The sequence below is a fragment of the Triticum urartu genome, chromosome 7 (assembly GCF_003073215.2).
Source record: "Triticum urartu cultivar G1812 chromosome 7, Tu2.1, whole genome shotgun sequence".
NCBI lineage: Eukaryota > Viridiplantae > Streptophyta > Magnoliopsida > Poales > Poaceae > Triticum > Triticum urartu.
This window is the reverse complement of record NC_053028.1, coordinates 534,919,468-534,936,319: the sequence shown is the minus strand read 5'-3', so window position 1 is coordinate 534,936,319 and position 16,852 is coordinate 534,919,468.

Genomic DNA, 16,852 nt, shown 5'->3' with positions numbered 1-16,852 from the left:
GCTATATCCATGGCTCACGCTCATGTATTGCGTGAAGATTGAAAAAGTTTTGAAAAAGTTAGAGTATGAAACAATTGCTTGGCTTGTCATCGGGGTTGTGCATGATTTAAATACTTTGTGTGGTGAACATAGAGCATAGCCAGACTATATGATTTTGTAGGGATAACTTTCTTTGGCCATGTTATTTTGAGAAGACATAATTGCTTTCTTAGTATGCTTGAAGTATTATTATTTTTATGTCAATATAAACTTTTGTCTTGAATCTTTCGAATCTAAATACTCATATCACAATTAAGAAGATTTGCATTGAAATTATGCCAAGTAGCACTCCGCATCAAAAATTCTCTTTTTATCATTTACCTACTCGAGGACGAGCAGGAATTAAGCTTGGGGATGCCTGATACGTCTCCAACATATCTATAATTTTTGATTGCTCCATGCTATATTATCTACTGTTTTGTACTATATTGGGATTTATTTTCCACTTTTATATTATTTTTGGGATTAACCTATTAACTAGAGGCCCAGCCCAGAATTGCTGTTTTTTTTGCCTATTTCAGTGTTTCGAAGAAACAGAATATCAAACGGAGTCCAAACGGAATGAAACCTTCGGGAACGTGATTTTCTCACCGAACGTGATCCAGGAGACTTGGACCCTACGCCAAGGCATCAGAGAGGCGGTCACGAGGGTGGGGGGCGCGCCCCCCTGCCTCGTGGGCCCCTCGGTGCTCCACCGACGTACTCCTTCCTCCTATATATACATACGTACCCCCGAACGATCAGAACAGGAGCCAAAAACCTAATTCCACCGCCGCAACTTTCTGTATCCACAAGATCCCATCTTGGGGCTTGTTCCGGAGCTCCGCCGGAGAGGGCCGTCATCACGGAGGGCTTCTACATCATCATAGCCCCTCCGATGAAGTGTGAGTAGTTTACCTCAGACCATCGGGTCCATAGTTATTAGCTAGATGGCTTCTTCTCTCTTTTTGGATCTCAATACAAAGTTCTTCCCCTCTCTTGTGGAGATCTATTTGATGTAATCTTCTTCTTTTGCGGTGTGTTTGTTGAGACCGATGAATTGTGGGTTTATGATCAAGTCTATCTATGAACAATATTTGAATCTTCTCTGAATTCTTTTATGAATGGTTGGTTATCTTTGCAAGTCTCTTCGAATTATCCGTTTGGTTTGGCCAACTAGATTGGTAGTTCTTGCCATGGGAGAAGTGCTTAGCTTTGGGTTCGATCTTGCGGTGTCCTTTCCCAGTGACAGAAGGGGCAGCAAGGTACGTATTGTATCGTTGCCATCGAGGATAACAAGATGGGGTTTATTTCATATTGCATGAATTTATCTCTCTACATCATGTCATCTTGCTTAAAGCATTACTCTGTTTTTAACTTAATACTCTAGATGCATGATGGATAGCGGTCGATGAGTGGAGTAATAGTAGTAGATGCAGAATCGTTTCGGTCTACTTGTCACGGACGTGATGCCTATATACATGATCATGCCTAGATATTCTCATAACTATGCGCAATTCTGTCAATTGATCAACAGTAATTTGTTCACCCACCGTAGAATACTTATGCTCTTAAGAGAAGCCACTAGTGAAACCTATGGCCCCCGGGTCTATTCTCATCATATTAATCTCCATCACTTTAATCTTGCTTTGCTTTTTTACTTTGCCTTTACTTTTCACTTTGCATCTCTATACCAAAAATACCAAAAATATTATATCTATCAGATCCCACTCTCGTAAGTGATCGTGAAGGCATTGACAACCCCTAATCGCGTTGGTTGCGAGTAGCTATTGTTTTGTGCAGGTACGAGGGACTTGAGCGTGGCCTCCTACTGGATTGATACCTTGGTTCTCAAAAACTGAGGGAAATACTTACGCTACTCTGCTGCATCATCCCTTCCTCTTCTGGGAAATCCAACGTAAGCTCAAGAGGTAGCACTGGGGCTCAAGTTAATATAGCGGGCGAATGGCAATGAGCCGCAGCAGACGGATGGACAACTGGCATCGGAGTAGGTTCGTTGGGCGTGAATGCGGACGCTGCTTTAGTGACTTAACTGCAGATGCGTTTGGGTTACTGACATGTCGGCCCAACAGGCATCTGACCCGCGTGTCAGTGACTCACCAATTGCACCTGCAGTTAAGTCTGGTGAATGCGACATTGACATTCTGGAGAGACGGTGATCGTTTCACATGGGAAGCACGCGCTAGCGATGGAAGGGGTTTCGGTGTGCAGTGGCACTAAGATCGGTCGCTCATGATAGTACATACTCCGTATCATACTACCATAGTACCCTCTCTAGCTTAGGCTGTTTTATAGATTGTTGTTGTGATGGACGATATACATGAGCAAGGCGGTCCGAGTATGACCGTTGGTGTTGAGCCAGATGAATACATGCTCGGCGTTCGCGTAGGCCTCCATCAAACGTCTAAATAGTAATGTCAGGCACCACTGGGGCGCGCAGGTGATGGGCTCACCATATGCGTTGCGCCATGAGCAGGACTTTGATTTAGATGGCGACGTGCATGCACTAGCATGCTTTGATAGCGTGAGCATGAGTGTCTGACGCGAAGTATTTCATTTTCATTTGGCTAACGAGGGTGCGTTGCAACGACGAGTCTGTGGTTTGATTCCCCACATACGCATAATTTTGGTTTTTACAGTATTTCTTTCTCCATTGACAGGTAGGCCCGTGTAGATAAATAAAGAACACGAACTGATGAGGCGCATGCAGACTGTTTGACTGGTCAACCAGACAAATACGGAGCTATACACTGAGCCAGTGACCGTATAATCACCATATCTCGTATACAATGATCAAAGTGAGCTATCAAGACAAGTTCGATGACCGCCAATGCATTTTACTCGGTAATAAATGACCAGGATTGAAGGGGAATCCAAATTTGCTTCGTCTTCTGTCCTTGAGCTCTTGACAAACCAATGCACTATACGGTTGTCCGGCCACTCCACCCCAGAGCTCTCACCAAGCGTCGTTCATGCCACCGCGCCGCACACTAACCGGTAAGGCAGCGATGGCATCCCGCCACGCCGAGTTCATCGCCGCTCGCGACCTCACAACTATGTGGGAGGAATTTGAAGATGCCAAGGCCGAATGGGAGGTAGAGCAAGAGGCGGCAAAAGCCGCATAGAGGGAGCGGAAAAGTCAAAAAGCACTCAAGAAAAGAGAGGCCCGCCGCCGCAAGAAAGAAAAGGATGCACGTGCTACGTCTTGAGCTTGCGTTGGTTTTCCCCGAAGAGGAAGGGATGATGCAACAGAGTAGCGTAAGTATTTCCCTCAGTTTTTGAGAACCAAGGTATCAATCCAGTAGGAGGCCACGCTCAAGTCCCTCGTACCTGCACAAAACGATAGCTACTCGCAACCAACGCGATTAGGGGTTGTCAATCCCTTCACGGTCACTTACGAGAGTGAGATCTGATAGATACAATATTTTTGGTATTTTTGGTATAGAGATGCAAAGTAAAAAGTAAAAGCAAAGTAAAAAGCAAAGCAAGATTAAAGTGATGGAGATTAATATGATGAGAATAGACCCCGGGGCCATAGGTTTCACTAGTGGCTTCTCTCAAGAGCATAAGTATTCTACGGTGGGTGAACAAATTATGTTATGAGAATATCGAGGCATGATCATGTATATAGGCATCACGTCCATGAGAAGTAGACTGAAACGATTATGCATCTACTACCATTACTCCACTCATCGACCGCTATCCAGCATGCATCTAGAGTATTAAGTTAAAACAGAGTAACGCCTTAAGCAAGATGACATGATGTGGAGAGATAAATTCATGCAATATGAAATAAACCCCATCTTGTTATCCTCGATGGCAACGATACAATACATGCCTTGCTGCCCCTTCTGTCACTGGGAAAGGACACCACAAGATCGAACCCAAAGCTAAGCACTTCTCCCATGGCAAGAACTACCAATCTAGTTGGCCAAACCAAACGGATAATTCGAAGAGACTTGCAAAGATAACCAATCATACATAAAAGAATTCAGAGAAGATTCAAATATTATTCATAGATAGACTTGATCATAAACCCACAATTCATCGGTCTCAACAAACACACCGCAAAAAGAAGATTACATCGAATAGATCTCCACAAGAGAGGGGGAGAACTTTGTATTGAGATCCAAAAAGAGAGAAGAAGCCATCTAGCTACTAACTATGGACCCGAAGGTCTGAGGTAAACTACTCACACTTCATCGGAGAGGCTATGATGATGTAGAAGCCCTCCGTGATGACGGCCCTCTCTGGCGGAGCTCCGGAACAGGCCCCAAGATGGGATCTCGTGGATATAGAAAGTTGCGGCGGTGGAATTAGGTTTTGGCCCCCCTTCTGATCGTTTGGGGGTACGTAGGTATATAAAGGAGGAAGGAGTACGTCGATGGAGCTCTGAGAGGCCCACGAGGTAGGGGGCGTGCCCTAGGGGGGGGCCCACCCTCGTGACCGCCTCTTTGACTCCTTGGAGTAGGGTCCAAGTCTCCCGGATCACGTTCGGTGAGAAAATCACGTTCCCGAAGGTTTCATTCCGTTTGGACTCCGTTTGATATTCTGTTTCTTCGAAACACTGAAATAGGCAAAAAACAGCAATTCTGGGCTGGGCCTCCGGTTAATAGGTTAGTCCCAAAAATAATATAAAAGTGGAAAATAAATCCCAATATAGTCCAAAACAGTAGATAATATAGCATGGAGCAATAAAAAATTACAGATACGTTGGAGACGTATCAGGCATCCCCAAGCTTAATTCCTGCTCGTCCTCGAGTAGGTAAATGATAAAAAGAGAATTTTTGATGCGGAGTGCTACTTGGCATAATTTCAATGCAAATCTTCTTAATTGTGATATGAATATTCAGATTCGAAAGATTCAAGACAAAAGTTTATATTGACATAAAAATAATAATACTTCAAGCATACTAACAAAGCAATTATGTCTTCTCAAAATAACATGGCCAAAGAAAGTTATCCCTACAAAATCATATAGTCTGGCTATGCTCTATCTTCACCACACAAAGTATTTAAATCATGCACAACCCCGATGACAAGCCAAGCAATTGTTTCATACTCTAACTTTTTCAAAACTTTTTCAATCTTCACGCAATACATGAGCATGAGCCATGGATATAGCACTATAGGTGGAATAGAATGGTGGTTGTGGAGAAAACAAAAAGGAGAAGATAGTCTCACATCAACTAGGCATATCAACGGGCTATGGAGATGCCCATCAATAGATATCAATGTGAATGAGTAGGGATTGCCATGCAACGAATGCACTAGAGCTATAAGTATATGAAAGCTCAAAAAGAAACTAAGTGGGTGTGCATCCAACTTGCTTGCTCATGAAGACCTAGGGCAATTTGAGGAAGCCCATCATTGGAATATACAAGCCAAGTTCTATAATGAAAGATTCTCACTAGTATATGAAAGTGATAACATGAGAGACTCTCTACTATGAAGATCATGGTGCTACTTTGAAGCAAAAGTGTGGTAAGAGGATAGCAACATTGTCCCTTCTCTCTTTTTCTCTCATTTTTTTATTTGGGCCTTTTCTCCCTTTTTTATGGCCTCTTTATATTTGGGCTTCTTTGGCCTCTTTTTATTTATTTTTCGTCCAGAGTCTCATCCCGACTTATGGGGGAATCATAGTCTCCATCATCCTTTCCTTACTGGGACAATGCTCTAATAATGATGATCATCACACTTTTAGTTTTCTTACAACTCAACAATTACAACTCGATACTTAGAACAAAATATGACTCTATATGAATGCCTCCGGCGGTGTACCGGGATATGCAATATGACAATGATGAATGTGTCATGAACGGAACGGTGGAAAGTTGCATGGCAATATATCTCGGAATGGCTATGGAAATGCCATAATAGGTAGGTATGGTGGCTGTTTTGAGGAAGGTATATGGTAGGTGTATGATACCGGCGAAAAGTGCGCGGTATTAGAGAGGCTAGCAGAGGTGGAAGGGTGAGAGTGCGTATAATCCATGGACTCAACATTAGTCATAAAGAACTCATATACTTATTGCAAAAATCTAGAAGTTATCAAAGCAAAGTATTACGCGCATGCTCCTAGGGGGATAGATTGGTAGGAAAAGACCATCGCTCGTCCCCGACCGCCACTCATAAGGAAGACAATCAATAAATAAATCATGCTCCGACTTCATCACATAACGGTTCACCATACATGCATGCTACGGGAATCACAAACTGTAACACAAGTATTCTTTAAATTCACAACTACTCAACTAGCATGACTTTAATATTATCACCTCCATATCTCAAAACAATTATCATGCTTCAATCTTATCTTAGTATTCAACACACTGAAAAGAAAGTTTCACAAATCTTGAATACCAAGCATATTATTATTAAGCAAATTACCATGCTATTAAGAGACTCTCAAAATAATTTAAGTGAAGCATGAGAGATCAATAGTTTCTTTAAAACAAATCCACCACCGTGCTCTAAAAGATCTAAGTGAAGCACATAGAGCAAAATTATAACGCTCAAAAGATATAAGTGAAGCACACAGAGTAAAACTACATAGCTCAAAAGATATAAGTGAAGTACATAGAGTATTCTATCAAATTTTAATTCATGTATGGCTCTCTCAAAAGGTGTGTACAGCAAGGATGATTGTGTCATACTAAAACACAAAGACAAAAATAATACAAGACGCTCCAAGCAAAACACATATCATGTTGGTGAATAAAAATATAGCTCCATGTAAATTACCGATGGAAGTGGACGAAAGAGGGGATGCCTTCCGGGGCATCCCCAAGCTTTGACTTTTTGGTGTCCTTGTATTATCTTGGGGGTGCCATGGTCATCCCCAAGCTTAGGCTCTTGCCACTCCTTGTTCCATAATCCATCAAAAGAGTTCACCCAAAACTTGAAAACTTCACAACACAAAACTTAAAGTAGAAAACTCGTGAGCTCCGTTAGCGAAAGAAAACAAAAGACCACTTGAAGGTACTGTACTTAACTCATTCTTTATTTATATTGGTGTTAAACCTACTGTATTACAACTTCTCTATGGATTATAAACTATTTTACTAGACATAGATTCATCAAAATAAGCAAACAACACACGAAAAACAGAATCTGTCAAAAACAGAACAGTCTGTAGTAATCTGTAGCTAGCGCAAGATCTGTAACCCCAAAAATTCTAAAATAAATGGCTGGACGTGAGGAATTTATCTATTAATTATCTTCAAAAATAATTAACTAAATAGCACTCTTCAAATAAAAATGACAGTAGTTCTTGTGAGCGCTAAAGTTTCTGTTTTTTACAGCAAGTTCAACAAGACTTTCCCCAAGTCTTCCCAACGGTTCTACTTGGCACAAACACTAATTAAGTACAAAAAACACAACCAAAAAAGCGGCTAAATAATTTATTTATTTAATAACAGGAAGGATAAATATTGGGTTGTCTCCCAACAAGCGCTTTTCTTTAAATCCTTAAAGCTGGGCATTGATAATTTTAATGATGCTCACATGAAAGACAAGAATTGAAGCACAAAGAGAGCATCATAAAACAAGTAACAAACACATCTAAGTCTAACATACTTCCTATGCATAGGAATTTTATAGGCAAACAAATTGTCAAGGCAAGCAAAAACTAGCATATGCAAGGAAGCAGAAAGAAACAATAGCAATCTCAACATAACGAGAGGTAATTTAGTAACATGAAAATTTCTACCACCATATTTTCCTCTCTCATAATAATTGCATGAGGGATCATAAGAAAATTCAACAAAATAGCTATCACACAAAAAAATTTCAACATGATCCATATGAATGCAAAGTTGACGCTCTTCCAAAATAGTGGGATTAACATTAACTAAAGTCATGACCTTTCCAAACCCACTTTCAATAATATTGCAAACACTATTATCAATCTCATATTCATCATGGGGCTTAAATAAATTTTCAATATCGTAAGAAGAATCACCCCAATCATGATCATTACAACAAGTAGTATACATAGAAAAACTAGCATCCCCAAGCTTAGGGTTTTGCATATTATTAGCACAATTGACATCAAGAGAATTTATAGTAAAATCATTGCAATCATGCTTTTTATTCAAAGATCTATCGTGAATTGCTTCATAAAGTAATTCATCACACTTTTCAGATTCACGAATTTCAAGCAAAACTTCATAAAGATAATCTAGTGCACAAAACTCACTAGCAATTGGTTCATCATAATTGGATCTCTTAAAAAGATTAGCAAGTGGATGAGGATCCATAGATCTTAGGTTCTCTATTTAGTAATAAATAAACAACTATTCCAACCATACGAGCAAACAAGAAACGGGCAGAAGGAGGCAAATAGAGAGGGAGGATAGAGAGAGAGAGGGAGAGAGGGCGAATAAAACAGCAACGGTGAAGTGGGGGAGAGGAAAACGAGAGGCAAATGGCAAATAATGTAATGCGAGAGATAGGGATTGTGATGGGTACTTGGTATGTTGACTTTTTGCGTAGACTCCCCGGCAACGGCGCCAGAAACCCTTCTTGCTACGTCTTGAGCTTGCGTTGGTTTTCCCCGAAGAGGAAGGGATGATGCAGCAGAGTAGCGTAAGTATTTCCCTCAGTTTTTGAGAACCAAGGTATCAATCCAGTAGGAGGCCACGCTCAAGTCCCTCGTACCTGCACAAAACGATAGCTACTCGCAACCAACGCGATTAGGGGTTGTCAATCCCTTCACGGTCACTTACGAGAGTGAGATCTGATAGATATAATATTTTTGGTATTTTTGGTATAGAGATGCAAAGTAAAAAGTAAAAGCAAAGTAAAAAGCAAAGCGAGATTAAAGTGATGGAGATTAATATGATGAGAATAGACCCGGGGGCCATAGGTTTCACTAGTGGCTTCTCTCAAGAGCATAAGTATTCTACGGTGGGTGAACAAATTACTGTTGAGCAATTGACAGAATTGAGCATAGTTATGAGAATATCTAGGCATGATCATGTATATAGGCATCACGTCCGTGACAAGTAGACCGAAACAATTCTGCATCTACTATTATTACTCCACTCATCGACCGCTATCCAGCATGCATCTAGAGTATTAAGTTAAAAACAGAGTAACACCTTAAGCAAGATGACATGATGTAGAGAGATAAATTCATGCAATATGAAATAAACCCCATCTTGTTATCCTCGATGGCAACGATATAATACGTGCCTTGCTGCCCCTTCTGTCACTGGGAAAGGACACCGCAAGATCGAACCCAAAGCTAAGCACTTCTCCCATGGCAAGAACTACCAATCTAGTTGGCCAAACCAAACGGATAATTCGAAGAGACTTGCAAAGATAACCAATCATACATAAAAGAATTCAGAGAAGATTCAAATATTATTCATAGATAGACTTGATCATAAACCCACAATTCATCGATCTCAACAAACACACCGCAAAAAGAAGATTACATCGAATAGATCTCCACAAGAGAGGGGGAGAACTTTGTATTGAGATCCAAAAAGAGAGAAGAAGCCATCTAGCTACTAACTATGGACCCAAAGGTTTGAGGTAAACTACTCACACTTCATCGGAGAGGCTATGATGATGTAGAAGCCCTCTGTCAGTGTCAAAACCGGCGGATCTCGGGTAGGGGGTCCCGAACTGTGCGTCTAGGACGGATGGTAATAGGAGGCAGGGGACACGAAGTTTTACCCAGGTTCGGGCCCTCTTGATGGAGGTAAAACCCTATGTCCTGCTTGATTAATATCGATGATATGGGTAGTACAAGAGTAGATCTACCACGAGATCAGAGAGGCTAAACCCTAGAATCTAGCCTATGGTATGATTGTATGTTATGGTTGTTGTCCTACGGACTAAAACCCTTCGGTTTATATAGACACCGGAGAGGGTTAGGGTTATACAGGGTCGATTACAAAGGAGGAGATATTCATATCTGTATTGCCTAGCTTGCCTTCCACGCCAAGTAGAGTCCCATCCGGACACGAGACGAAGTCTTCAATCTTGTATCTTCATAGTCTAACAGTCCGGCCAATGGAGATAATCTGGCTGTCCGGAGACCCCCTAATCCAGGACTCCCTCAGTAGCCCCCGAACTAGGCTTCGATGACGATGAGTCCGGCGCGCAGTACTGTCTTCGACATTGCAAGGCGGCTTCCTCTTCAAATTCTATGTACCTGTCGAAATAGTGTCCGGTTTCTTGTGAATGTTGCACTCCTTGGCTTCCACGCCCAATAATGGCCGCTTTCCACGTGTCGAGCGAATGTGAAGAGTCAATGTGTTTTCGCATTTACCCCCCTAGCTGTGCAAATGAGCCGCCTATTTAAAAAGACGAGGATTCAGAGCCAAATCACACCACCCTCCCTCGGCGAGCCTTCATCGGAGCGCACCCGATAGAGATCCATTCCATCATGGCCGGTCGACGCAGCTCCTCGTCTTGTGCCCCTAGCTCCAAGCCTGGAGATTGGGAGAGATGTTCCGTCCCGCATAGCAAATTAGTGATGCTTCAGACCAAGGGATTTCTTCCCCCAGCGTACCTGGTCCCGGTTCGAGCCGGGCTTGCCATCTATAATGGCGGAGAGCAAGCGGAGAGCCTTCCCAATCCCTCCAAGGGAGAGCGGGTATGCTTTGTCCCTTATTTGGTAAGAGGGCTCGGATTCCCAATTCATCCGTTTCTTCGGGGGCTCCTGGAGTTCTACAGCCTCCAGTTGCACAACCTTACGCCTGCCTCCCTGCTGCATATCGTGGGATTCGTAGCCCTTTGCGAGTTGTTTTTGGGCTATGAGGCTCATTTCGCTCTGTGGAAGAAGCTGTTCTGCCTTGTGCCCCGTTCTCAGAAGGGATCAATATATCAAGTGGGCGGAGCCGAAGTGTGGCGTATTGCCGGGACCGAATACCTGTCCGGGACCACGAAGAAGACGTCCGAAGACTGGCCTTCAGAATGGTTTTATATAGAAGACGTCCCCCTCCCGGATCCTATTCGGATCGGCCTTCTGGAGTTCGACAATGCCCCATTGAAGAAGCGCCAGAGCTAGCATCCACGGAGCTCCCTGGAGGAAGATGACAGGGACATTCTTTACCTGATGAGCCGGATAAGTTTTTTAGCTCGATCCGGATTGACTATGATTGAGGTCATGGCCATATGCATCATGCGGGGGGTGCAGCTGCTTCAGTATAGAGGCCACCCCATGTGGGATTTCAACGGGGAGGATGACGCCACCTGCCATGGCCGCAAAGGGTCAGGATCGGCCGCCGATCTAATAAAGATCTTATCCACTTTATACAAGGGAGAAGAGGAGGAATTCCTTCGTGTCAACCCGCAGGGCGGATTTTCTATGTACAATCCTCCGAGCTGGGTAAGCAGAGATGAGGGAGTCCTGGATTAGGGGGTGTTTGGGTAGCCGGACTATACCTTCAGCCGGACTCCTGGACTATGAAGATACAAGATTGAAGACTTCGTCCCGTGTCCGGATGGGACTTTCCTTGGCGTGGAAGACAAGCTTGGCGATGCGGATATTCAAGATCTCCTACCATTGTAACCGACTCTATGTAACCCTAACCCTATCCGGTGTCTATATAAATCGGGGGGTTGTAGTCCGTAGGCAATCAACTCCATATACAACAATCATACCATAGGCTAGCTTCTAGGGTTTAGCCTCCTTGATCTCGTGGTAGATCTACTCTTGTACTACCCATATCATCAATACTAATCAAGCAGGACGTAGGGTTTTACCTCCATCAAGAGGGCCCGAACCTGGGTAAAACATCGTGTTCCCTGCCTCCTGTTACCATCCGGCCTAGACGCATAGTTCGGGACCCACTACCCGAGATTCGCCGGTTTTGACACCGACAAGAGACTTTTTATCGCCCATCCATTTCGTATTCCCGTAGTTAAGTATTCATTCTAGCGATTTCATCGCAGGAGCTGCGCTAGGCAGTAAAGGAGATAAACAGCCCTCCTCCAGAACCCGAGGACCCTGGACGGTCCCTTGACCCGGCCTCCCAGGAGGATCCAGACATATCTGTGGAGCTGATTGACGGGGTATTTTACCAATGGAGTAATGACAATGCCTTGGTGGCCATTACGACCGATTACCCTGGGCTAGTTCCAGCCTCACAGGTGACTGAGACCGAAGTCCCAACACTTAAAAAAGGGATTCGTCCTTGCGCTTTTTTGATTGCCATATAACAGCCATGTTTTGTAGGGGAGGTCCTCGGGGCAGAAGGCCGAGCCTGTGGCAACTAGCCAACAAGGGGCCGCGAGGCCAGGCAAGCTGAGAAGATCCGCAGTCCGGATTGAGACACCGGCGCAACGGTACGGCGCACCATCTTTATTGAAAGATATTATTTTCAGAGGCATATTAACGCCCATGCATTCTTTCCAGGAAAAAGAGTGCTTGCCGGACTATACCCGGAGAGGCTACCAATCGCGCCTCCACAAGCCAGGCTCCAAGGCCGGATTCAGAGGCGGGAACGAATACAAGGCGTGCGCCAGGTGCTCCTTCGACAGATGATGCGGATAAACTGTCCGCCACCCATTTCGAGGTGGAAAGTGCCATGAACCACAGGCGTCGCCAGACTGTTCTTCGTGACGCTTGTTTCTCCCAAGAGGCATTGGATGCCTTCAACTCGGGAGACACGCACCTCCGTGCCACTCAAAATGGTCTAGCCAGAGCCACGGAGCAGTATGTAAAAGACATACGGGTGAGAAAATTTAATGATTATATATATCAGTAGCCCCTGAGACTTGAAACAGTTAGGATAACTGATTTAAGGATCATTTGTTATGCAGGTTCTTACAGAAAATAATACTCAACTGTCCCAGGAGCTGGAAGAGTGCAAAGCCCAACTTCAGGCCGCACTGGCCGCAGCAGGGGAGCCCAAAGAGACCCCCCCTGGTAACATATCCTTCGAATGATAAGTATCATATTAGAATGCGGCGTATATGCAGATCTGACGATAAAATTGCAGATGACGCTGGAGTAAATCCGGATAAGCAACATCTCATACGCCAGGTGAAGGCTGGTGAGAGCGTGCTTACGAGGGTGAGGCAGGAGAAGAATGATCTCCAAGATGCCAACACCAATCTGGGTGTGGAACTAAAAATGTTCATTCCCAACTGTCGGACTCTGTTAGGGAGAATCAACGGCTTCGACACGGCATATTTAGTAAGTGCTTAAACGAACTTTGAAAAAGAGTTCGGCGAGGAAGCTGGCTGACAGAGTTATGTCTGTAGGTACGCTAACAGGTCGTCCTGCCGAGGAGATGCCTGGTTCAATGGGTGATCTTCTTCCCGAGCTCGCACAGTTGCACGAACGAGTTCGACAGGTGATGCAAGGCGTCACCCAGGCCATGTGGCCGTCCGTCTCCATACCCGAAGGCCTTGGAGAGCTTGCAGAAAAGCTGAAGGGAGCACGGCGGCGCTTCTGATTATGGAAGATATCGGCCTGCCGTCAGGGCGCGAGGGAAGCCTGGGCAATGGTGAAGACACGGTACACGAAGGCTGACCCGAACCACATGGCCGAAGTCGGACCTGTGGGGCCTGATGGCAAGGAGATCCCTGTGAGTTTAGTGTACGGCCAAGTAGAATTGGCCGCAAAGTATTCCCAACAGGACTGTAGACTAGATAGCCTATTGGATGGCATTGAAGAGGAATTCAACCAGTCAAATTGACTATGTAATTTTAAAGTGACATTTATGATGCCTTCTAGCCGGATTGTAGATCGTTTGTCGTGGCGGACCTTTTCGCTTCAACCTCGGGACCCGACAGTCCGGAGTGTATCCGAATACCCTCTCGGTTATGTAAGAACCGGGGCATGCGTGGAGACCAGGCGTAGGGGTCATTAGTGCTTTATAAGACAAGTGCCAACCTAGTTATGTTATATTACATGGGTAGTAAGAAACATCTTCCAGAGAGAATAGTTCCGTTAAGGGTTCCTTTCCCTGGGTAGTCATGCCCTAAAGTGCATGTCCGGACTGCGACAAGAAGCGCAGAAAAAACATCTGGGGGCAGATATGGATAATAAATAAAAGTCATCTTGTAACGCCCTCGATGCGGCTATATCTCCTACGTGTCGAGGCACGACTTAGAGGCATAACTGCATTGAAAGCAATGTCGCAAGTTAGGCAATCTTCACAACATCCCATGTAATATATAGATAATAAAAGGGGAGATACATAGTTGGCTTACACTTGCCACGTCAATCAAAGTACATAAATAGCATTACATCATTCAAACACTCATGGCCCGACTACGGCGCCAAAATAAAAGACCAACCCAACATGCGACACGGTCCCGATCGCCCCAACTGGGCACCACTACTGATCATCAGGGAAAGAAACATAGTAACGGCGTGAGTCCTCGTTGAACTCCCACTTGAGCTCAAGTGCGTCATCTGGAACGGAGTCATCCGGCCCTGCATCTGGTTTGGAAGTAATCTGTGAGCCATAGGGACTCAGCAATCTCGCACCCTCGCGATCAAGATTATTTAAGCTTATAGGTAAGGCAAGGTAAATATGTGGAGCTGCAACAAGCGACTAGCATATATGGTGGCTAACCTGTTCGCAAAAGAGAGCGAGAAGAGAAAGCGAAGGGCGAACGAACAACTACGGAGAACAACCTGCGACAAGCATTACTCCAACACCGTGTTCACTTCCCGGACTTCGCCGAGAAGAGACCATCACGGTAACTCACACAGTTGATTCATTTTAATTAAATTAAGGTTCAAGTTATCTACAACCGGACATTAACAAATTCCCATCTGCCCATAACCGCGGGCACGACTTTCGAAAGTTCAAATCCCTGCAGGGGAGTCCCAACTTAGCCCATGACAAGCTCTCATGGTCAACGAAGGAATAGACCTTCTCCCAAGACATTCCGATCAGACTCGGTATCCCGGTTCTACAAGACACTTCGACAAGTTAAAACAAATCCAGCAACACCGCCCGAATGTGCCGACAAATCCCGATAGGAGCTGCACATATCTCGTTCTCAGGGCACACTCAGATGAGACTAGCTATGAGTAAAACCAACCCTCAAGTTTCCCTGAGGTGGCCCCACAGGCAGCTCAGTCGGACCAACACTCAGAGGAGCACTGGCCCAGGGGGGCTAAAATAAGATGACCCTCGGGCTCCGGAAACCCAAGGGAAAAGAGGCTAGGTGGCAAATGGTAAAACCAAGGTTGGGCATTGCTGGAAAAGCTTTATTTAAGGCGAACTATCAAGGGGTTCCCATTATCACCCAACCGCGTAAGGAACACAAAAATCCGGGAACATAACACCGATATGACAGAAACTAGGGCGGCAAGAGTGGAACAAATCACTAGGCGAGAGGCCGAGCCTTCCACCCTTTACCAAGTATATAGATGCATTAAGATAACAAGGCCATATAATGATATCCCAACAAGTAAATAATGTTCCAACAAGGAACGGTCTCCAATCTTCACCTGCAACTAGCAACGCTATAAGAGGGGCTGAGCAAAGCGGTAACATAGCCAATCAACGGTTTGCTAGGACATGGTGGGTTAGAGGTTTGACATGGCAATTTGGGAGGCATGATAAGCAAGTGGTAGGCATCGTATCATAGGCATAGCAAAAGAGCGAGCATCTAGCAAAGCATAGATAGTAGTGATTTCGAGGGTATGATCATCTTGCCTGCAAAGTTGTCAGAGTAGACTGGATCCTCGAAAGCAAACTCAACGGGCTCCTCGTTAGCGAACTCGTCTTCCGGATCTACCCAAACAAGACAAACAAGCAAACGGAAAACAATCAACCACGTGCAAAGCTCAAACAACATGATGCAAACATGGTATGCTATGCGGGATGCGATATGCGATGCATATGCAAGATTTGACAAAGAAACACTGAACCTGTCCTCAACTTGGAAATCCAAGTGTGCCACTGGAAAGGTGAGATGAAATCGCTTGAAAACGATATAAAGAACGCCGGAATCGGAGTCACGGTTTGGAAATGGCAAGCAATTCAAATATGGCACCGGTCTGCGATATACAACAAGTAGCCATCTAAATGCAACAAGTTAAACATGCTACAGCACTCAATCATGACAAAAAAATACATGGAAGGGATCCATTCATGATGCTTAACAAAAGATGAACACTAAGCTACGGCCAAATCATCCATTAACAGGTTCAAACAAGCATGGAAAAAATGCATTTGGTAAACAGATTTCAGACTTAGTAAAATTAACACTTGTCTGGAATTTCAGATCAGGTAGCACACTTTGGAGCATGAAAACTATATGCTACAGGACCTGAACATGGCAAAGTAAAGCATGGCATGGAGCTACTCAAAGAGCGTAACAAAAGTCCCTTAGTGACCTTGAGCCAAAATGGATCAGAAAATACATTTGCAAGCATGTGAACATGGCAAAAACATAATGAGATCACAGACTTAGTGAAAACTGGAGCATGCAAAATCAGATATCAAGTAGGCATGTTTACGAGATCGATGCACTCACTACAGAGCAAGTCATGACAATCTAAGCATAGACCCTTCAAGAATACACATTATACAAGCTAGACATGGCAAGAACAATAACATGGCATGCACGGATCAACTACAACATCCTCGGCAAAATCGCTAACAAGCAGACAATCTGCCCAGATTCACGAAATAGCAAAACTAGAGCTCGATTGACTCAAGCTAGGGTGCTCCATAATTGCAAACGAAGACATTAATGGATAGAGCAATACAAGATTAACAAAACAACCTTAATGATCACCCTCAAAAGAGGCACGGATCACTAGGAAACAACTTGAACATATGGCATATTGAGATAAACAGATCAAGGACTTAGTGGAATT